The 8,668-nt window shown below is 38.3% G+C and overlaps 1 long non-coding RNA gene across 1 annotated transcript; it reads left to right on the top strand.

The window, feature by feature from the left end:
• The first annotated feature begins 5,080 nt into the window (after positions 1-5,080).
• Positions 5,081-8,180, top strand: LOC121899825. Its single transcript, XR_006096789.1, has 3 exons — positions 5,081-7,492; positions 7,820-7,844; positions 7,971-8,180. It is a non-coding gene; the product is annotated as an uncharacterized LOC121899825 (long non-coding RNA).
• The last annotated feature ends 488 nt before the right edge of the window (positions 8,181-8,668 follow it).

The raw sequence follows: 8,668 nt of genomic DNA, 5'->3' as shown, positions 1-8,668 counted from the left end.
TGTTTCACTTTCAGCAAAGAAAATGTGCTACTGTGTGTCGATTATGGGGTGACATTAAAACAGTTAAGAATCAGAGACTGGTGATGGTAGGAACTGACCCCTCTCTTAACCATGTGACCTCTGAACTCCAGTTAAAACGGCAGGTGGGTGATGACACTGAGGACATTTAAGTCTATACCAGTAATCCATTAGCACATTACCCATGTAATACATCAGTTAAAGTCATATTATGCAAGTTTCTCATGTTGGTGGACCAGGTGGAAGTAAGTGGCTGGTTGTTCAGATTTGGAAGATTTTAATAACAAGAAGTAAGATGGTGTCAGCTGCTGTACAATGAATCAGAAAATCTTTGATCTAACAATAGACCTTTTTACTTATAATCAAGATTTACATGTGAATATAAACAATCACAATATTAAGTGTCTCACTTAGTATCACCATCCTTTCTGATGTTTGACCCAAGTACTGGTAGGTTGTGGATGATGTGGAGGTCAGTGCATTAGGGGTCAAAGGCCGTGCTCTACAGCAGGATGTTCAATTTGAGTGATATATCCATTAGACACCAAAACATTAAAGTATGTATTTGACAGGAAGTTTGTTGATGGATAACACTTGAACATATATGAAGGTCAAAGGTCAAAAAGTAAAGGCTGTACTGTTATTCTCAATGTTCTCAACAAGTTCTCAGGTGTTCTGCTACAATCATACCTTCATGTTTTACTGCAGCCAGTGATGATTACACACAACATAATGAGATACTGTCTCTGTCATCTGCAGCATGTTTGAACACACACATTGACAGGGAAGACAGTGACCTTCCACTTAAACTAGTAGACTGAAAACTCTGAACATGCTGCCACTCAATAATCATTTGGTTAACCTGCTGTAAGGTGCTGCAGTGACAGTGCTGTTGAACACTTGAAATCTGTAGAAAGTGCAAATGTTTCCATGCACTTCTGTGTGTGTGTATATATATATATATATATATATAACCTGCTTCTATTCAATCAAACCATGTAAGCCATCTTGTTTTCCACACTCTGAAGTCTCACTGTCCTTTCCAGCTGAGCCCATTCTAATGTGAGAGCATGGACATGTATTCTTGATCTTGGGACCTTTTTGTGTGACAAAAAAATCTCAACTCAAGGTTTGTATTTTTCTCTGTGTTTTCAATCACATCTCATGCCCTTCATCAGAAAATGGAGCTGGTTCAGTTATCATCACATGACCTATGTGCAGAACTTTGATGACTGAATATCAGATTTGGGGGATTTTCAAGGATAGGTGCTGTGTACCTTTCAGACCTTAAAAGTGCAGGACATGCTGGCAGCAATTTATGATTAATTATCCTTCCAAAATATTTAAAGAAAAGTCAGGGATTTGGGGAAATACACTTATTCACTTTCTTGCCAAGAATTACATGAGAAGATTAATACCACTCTTGTGTTTACACAATATATGAAGCTAAAGCCAGCAGGCGATTAGCCCAGCTTAGCAGAAAGACTGGAAGCATAGGGAAACTATTTTGTAAAATATGTGCATTTTCACTTTAGCTTTTACATATTGTAAATGTACACATGGGAACAGATTTATGTATGTGTGGATTTATGTAAAAATACCAATACCATAATGAAAAAATACTCTATTACAAGGAAAAATCATATATTCAAAATCTTATTTAAAGGATTTGGCTGGCGATTTTCTATATTTTTCTCATTGTCAACAAATCTCATGTGCAGAGCCGAACCAACAATGAACTCATCCTACTTACAAGTCTTGTGCGTGTATCCAAAGTCTGATATATCTTATTCCTCTGTGCCGTCAACCTATGTAGTTGTCCAAAAACTATTAAAAACACATCAATGAGCCACACCGTTGCACTGGGTGACATGTTCCTTTGGAAGGAGCTTTAGCAACACAGATTCTCAAGTTTTATGTATTTTTTACTTAATCATGTGTCTCACTGAAACTTTCAGAGATATACAAGGACACAAGGAACACATAAAGAATCAAACTTAACAGAAAAGAGACACATTTCTCAAAAATTATTGACGGGGACAAGAAAGAAGTCTTTCCAAGTTCAGCACTGAAAAGTAACTCATGCTCATGCTTTGATAGGCCACAATCTGGCTTTCATTTAGCAGTATGCAGCTTGGGTCAAAGCCACATTCTGCCTGTTTTACAACATTAGCTGGAAGTAACTTTGAATCCAGATGTTAGGAGACTAAATTTTCCAACAGCATTAAGCTGTCCATATGTGATGGTGGACTGTTTAGCTGTCTCAGTCACTCTGACCCTTCAGCCCTGTGGCCCTGAAACAGACCACTTACCTTTACTGCCTTCACACTGCCAGAACTCTCTAATGAGCTCTTTAAACTCCACTCTCCCTTGGCCTTTCAATCTAAAACTGTTTAGAGGCTGCTCTGACTAACCAACAGTAGTAACAGTGACTTGGATCAACATGGCTGTCTCATTCCAATAATGTGGCTCAGAGATGCAGCCTTCTTTTACTAAACTGCCTAACTGGTGTCTGCAGTCAGTATCCCACAATCCACTGCACAGTGGTTACTTGTTTAAAGGTGCTTTCCAGTGATCTTTGTCAACTTGCACAGTCACAAAATATCACATGACAAGGTTGTATTTACTAGGTGTTAGTGTTCAGGTCGTCATCAGTCATTGGTAAATAGACCACTTGAAGAGAACCAATGGAAAAGCCACAGGGATTTAAATACTGGAGGCCAGACATAAACTTCAGTTTGTTCTTGTTGTCTTGTAGTTCTCAAGGTTGGCAAAGAAAAGTTGATCAAGACAACAGAAAATTCAATGAAGAATGGATACAGAGATATGCACACTAAACCTGTATGCTCATACTGCAGCTGCTTGACCAATGAACACTTGGATCAGCTTTCAACATTTGTAACTGAAATTAAAAATTACATCATTCTCTTGGTGTAGTTGAACCATAAAAACACACCGTCCACTTGCAATTGTAAAGTGATGTTACAGAGTGGTGCTTAATTTACGTCATTAACAATCTAAAGACAAGTAAAGACATTGGCTTATAGAAAACATGTCAACCAGACAACTAACCAAGTTCCTCATTGGTGTTTTGGCAAGTTATTTACAATATAAATGCTAATTGGCTACAGCCGATTGATCGTTCAAAGATATCTTGGGGCATTTTGTGCCTTTATTATAGAATTGACAGCAGAGAGATGACAGCGGGCAGGTAGGGGGAGAAATGGGGCACTACATGCATGAAAGGTCTCTGGCTGGACATGAACTGGGGACATTGCAGCTCATGGTCAGCACTGTTAACCCCTTGGCTATCAGGGGGCCCTAGCTGTTTGGTCATTTAAACCTGTAAAAGTAATACTGGCTAAAAATTAGAAACTACTGGCTGAATTTTTGCACATTTCTAATAAAAAGAAAGGAGAGATAAAAGATTTGATAAATAAATAGGTTAACCTAGGAACTAACAAAATCCTGATATTTTATTAACTTAGAAACAGATATAAACCTGAACCTACTCCCTAGTTATGGACAACTTGTTGACTCTTTGTAGCACACAGTTATACTGAGAGCTTTATAATAAATTTAATCAACCCCATCCTGATTTCTTTACATCAGTGCGTTTTGCTGGCATTGGCGTCATTAGTGGATCTTTAATTTTAAAAAACATATTTGCATACCTGCTATAGATGGTTCAGATTAGAGCCTATGATTGACATTAAAGTCTGCATGTATGAGTTTTGCAGAAAAAGAATATGGTGCTCTGCCAATTATCCCTGGATAAAGAAGTTTTAAAAAATCACGTTTCTCTTCGCTCTGGCTGTTTTGTTTTTGCTTTTATCAGCACTGTAAAATAGATTAGCTCTGCATTGCTTTAGTCCTCTGAACACTATAAAATGCTAATGGGTTCCAATGGGGAGAGAACACGGACTATTTACATTCACTGCAGTAACCTTTAATTGGCCTTTTTCTCCCGACACAGTCGCTTCTTCAATAATGATTTGTCATCGACTGGTTTACACTAACAGGGTTAGAGTGATTAGGCTACAATAGATTATGTTCCACATTTATGAATATTGAGGAAATTGAACTTAACATAAACTTTTATTTGAAATATGTTTAGTGTGCTCTGCATTCTGCTTCTCTATGGTCATTTGACACTTGTTTAGCCTCGTCTTTACCAAAATGTTGAAGTTATTAGCTTTAATGATTATCTTTTTTGAAATGTAAACTGCGATTTATCAAGGTTGGTAATATTGTATTGTGTCTATTCTCAGAAAGATGAATTAGTTACTCAGGCCTGGAAGGGATCTGAACGGATAAAAGAAAAGAAAATAAAGGAAAAAAGAAAGCATCAACCCACTGCATAATTTGAGTTTTAGGATCATCTTTAATCTGTTATGAGGGAATATAACACTCATGAGTCTTGCATAATAAGTATTAAGGCTCTGCTATGTGAGACAATGGTGCAAAATGCAAGACTCTAGAAAATGCTGTTTCACATTAAATATCGTCAAATATCATTGTGGCTTTGACACAGAGATGGAAGGCTTGTTTTAGTTTTAGTTTGGTAGTTTCTTGCATTAGAAGTTTGCTGTTCAGAAGCCAACTCTGATGTCTTATATCAGAGCTCCTTTAATGCACCATCAGTGAGAGTTTTCCAAGTAGTCCTACTTGGAAATGCCTAACCACATGGCAGTAACATAACCGACAAAGAAGGCGATGAATTCACTGCAATGGAATATCTTCACAGCAAAATCTTTTACAGAGTGAAGTCTACTCCAGCAGAGGCTTGAATGTAGGAAATAAATCAGCATATGTTGGAAAATGTTACACAGTAAAGTAAAATACAGGCCATTTAATGTTAAAAACATACAAAAACACCTGGCTCTTTATGTCCAAGAACTCTAAATCCACAGAAAAACTTCGAGTCGTGTTTTTCTGGTTTCATAGTTCAGCTGCATGTTATACTAGCAAATAGAAATAAACCTTTTTAATCTTATGAATAAAATGAATTTTTAAAAGCAGAAATAAATTATTAATGTTTCATGTCACTTTCTTACTCTCTCTGCCTTTCTCTCTCACCTCTACTACTCTCTGCTGCCCTTGCAGTCTGTCTTTGATTCTTCTCCCCCTCCTGCAGTCATGACAATGCTGTGAATACTTCACCTCCTGGCCAATCACACACACACACACACACACACACACACACACACACACACACACACACTCTGCTGGGACATATACAATAAGTGGGACACCTGGTCCTGCACAGATGTGCAATGGCACTGCTCATTTCCCCATGAGAAATGACATCATTCTCACAAGGGGCCTGTGAATGTGTGGGTCTGTACAGTATTTATAGTAACCAGTGGTATCTTTATCTTTATGGGTCCTGTCACCATATGTTTCTATTGTATTGCCATGCTGTATTTTAGTCCTTGCAGTAGAGCTGCAAGTGTGAGAAAGCACATGTCCTCATCTCTGAATTCAAATGTAAGATGTGTTAAAGTGTGTCAGGAGAAATGATATCATCTCTCATCTGCTCAGTCTAGTCACAACTCAATGTTGTATTACAGGGGTACATGACCTCTAGATATGCTTACTTTTTAGTGTCTCAGTGTGGGTTTTTTATGTGTTTTTAAATACAGCTCTGGAGTCAGGACATATTTAGTTTAGCATTATGACTATTAGCAGGGAAAACAGCCAGCCTGATTCTGTCCAAAGTTAAAAAAATGCCTACCAATAGTCGGTCCACTACTTTGGTCCACACTAAAATATCTCAAAAACTACTGGATAGATTGCCATGGCGTTTGGAACAGGATATCCAAAGTGCACAGAGGATGAACTCTACTAATTTGAGTGAAATGTCTCAACAACTATTGGATGGATTGCCATGAAATGTGGTTCAGACAATCATCTCCCCCTGAAGGTTGAATTGTAATAACTTTGTTGATCCCCTGATTCTTCATCTTGTGCCATCATCAGGTCAATATTTCAATTTGTCCATGCTAAGATGCTAAACTAAGATAGTGAACATGCTAAACATAACTGCTTAGCATGAGCATGTTAGCATTGTCATTGTGACATGTTAGCATGTTAGCTGACATTAGCATTTAGATTTAGCTTGTGCCTAAGTACAGCTTTAAAGAGCTCCTAGTATGACTGTAGACTCTGAAACTATGTCTAGCTGTTTAAATTGTAAAACTCCATTTTCAAGCAAAAACAACATGCATCCACAGCAGGAGTTTCAGCTCATTACAGCAAATATCTCCATCCACATCAAAATGCCAAAACAGGTAATTCTCCTCCTACTGAGCATGTGCAGAGAACAGACAAGCAAGTCCCACAGAAAATCAGTGAAGAAGAAATGGTATACTATTTCCATTTCCACGGCAGCTTCTTGACCTTTAGTTTATTGAAAGCAGATTACAACAGTTTCAGCAGAGAAAGGTGGTAGATAGCTACGTTTAACTATAAAAAAAGCTGTAAAAGTAGACAATAAAGAGAACAACACCTGCATGAGGCTGTCCACCACTGCTGTTGTTTTCGTTGTGTTTCTTCTTCTTCCTCTTCCAATGAAAAACAATGAGATGCTGTGCTACTGCCACCATCTGTTCCTTCGGCAATTTGACAGCGTTTCTACACAGCTCCGTTTTCCCCATACACATTTACACACTCTGGAGGATATTTTGGAAAAGCTCCGTTTTCAGAGGAGAAAATGTCATTTTAGTCTGGACAGAGGGCCAAAGTGGAGAGAAGAAGGTACGTTTACGAATTTAGCCGGCTTAGTGCAGACATGGTCTTAGTCTTGTTGAACTTTGGACAGAGCCAGGCTAGCTGTTTACCCATGTTGCCAGTCTTTGGAGCTAGGCCGACACATACTCCATACACCATGTTCTTATACTGACAGGACACTATACTGTTCTGACATTTCATCAGCAAGAAATCAATTTATATCCTGTTTGTACCACCAGAACATGATGTGCACATATGGACATCAATCAAACTACAACTTTCAAATAAAATTTGAAAACAGTGGTTAATGTTTTTCTAAGGATTTACTACTTTATTGTTGTTGGAGATATTCTTGTTTCGTCAATGTTCACAATTTGTTGTGAGGTCTCCCAGTTGTGAGGAGTTTCTCCATTGTCCGACAGACATTGAGGGATTTTAGTTTGCTTATTATGTTAGAGAGCTGGATGTGTGTTCCAGTTGAACCATGAACAGCCAGGAAAAAAACAGAATAGAATGTAATGTGGCTTGATGCTGTAAATGCACAGAATTTTCATTTAACAAAGTTCAAATTTAAGGCTCCATTAATTGAATTTTTGGCCACTTGGGAGCAGCAGAAAAAGCTGTATCATGTGACAAAGTTGGTGGAGTTGGGTTGGTGAACATGCTTGCAATAAGTTGCCTATATACACTTTCAGTGATATTTGCATTCAGTTGGAGTCCTGTTTACGTCCACCTGATGAAAGTAAGTCCAATATTCATTTTCCTTTAAGCTGTGATAAAGCTCTGCTAGCTGCTAAATGTTCTGTTATATTCACCAGCTAGTCGCTAACAGGTATCCAGAAAACCAAAGCAGAAAGACCATGAAAGGATCTGTAGAGCTGTGGGGAACTGCAGAATTGGTGATAGATAGAGCAACCCCTTTCACATTTAACATAGTCCTTTGATCCATTGATCCATTGAATTTAATAGTGCAGCTTACATTCTTGGAAAAGTTAAACTCTTTTCACCCTGAGTCTAACTGCGCTTCTTTGAATTTCTTATTTTTTCATAAAAAACGTCAACCGTACAGGACGTCAACATCAGGGAAAAACAAGGTGAGGTACAGGGTACCTGTCATTTTTGATGATTTTAGAGATGTCATGTGAGTGTTTGAATGATAATTGTAATAAGACCAAGCATTACCAACCTCAACCACTCCTGCTTGGTTTAAACTGGGCTAGAGCCTGGTACATGTGTGGGCCTTGTGTGGCAGCAGTGGCCTCTGTCATGCATGAAGAATGACCTGGCAGGGAGCGCACTGGGAAAGACTGGCCCAGTTGTGGATGACTGCATGAACAGCAGGGAGGGAAGATGAAGAAGAAAGCTGCTCACCAACTTCCCCTCTCAACGGCTAACTCCCATAAGCTACTGCAATGTCTCTTTGTGTAATACCATACCTATACATTAATAAACATGTTAGGATGTAAACAAATAGTGTTATGTGCTATTAATTGTTATAATGAATTGTTCTCCATTATTCTCTTTTTATGTCAGACCAGAAAATGGTCAACTTCAGCCTACTTACGTCAGACTAAAGGCATAGATAAATGCTTGCCCTGCTGCTAAAAGCTACCTCCATCAGAAAATGCCAGTTATACAATTAGGTGTGAATGGGAAGAATAAATGCAGATATATGATTCATAGACACAGTTGGTGTGTATAGCAGAAATGATGAGCAGCCAGTTTGTGTTGAATCCATTCACTCACTCACATGTTGAAGCCGATCATTCGATACATTGACATATTTTCATGTTTATGACTTGAGATGACTGCTTGAGTATATAGTGACATGACAACATGACTGAGAACAGATCAGAAAGATGCCAGTCACAAACTGTATTGTTATCAGCTGCACAGAAACACAAAATACAGTATGATT

Source organism: Thunnus maccoyii, chromosome 1 (genome assembly GCF_910596095.1).
Source record: "Thunnus maccoyii chromosome 1, fThuMac1.1, whole genome shotgun sequence".
Lineage (NCBI taxonomy): Eukaryota > Metazoa > Chordata > Actinopteri > Scombriformes > Scombridae > Thunnus > Thunnus maccoyii.
The sequence above is the reverse complement of the archived record's forward strand: the minus strand, read 5'-3'. Positions and strand labels throughout refer to the sequence as shown.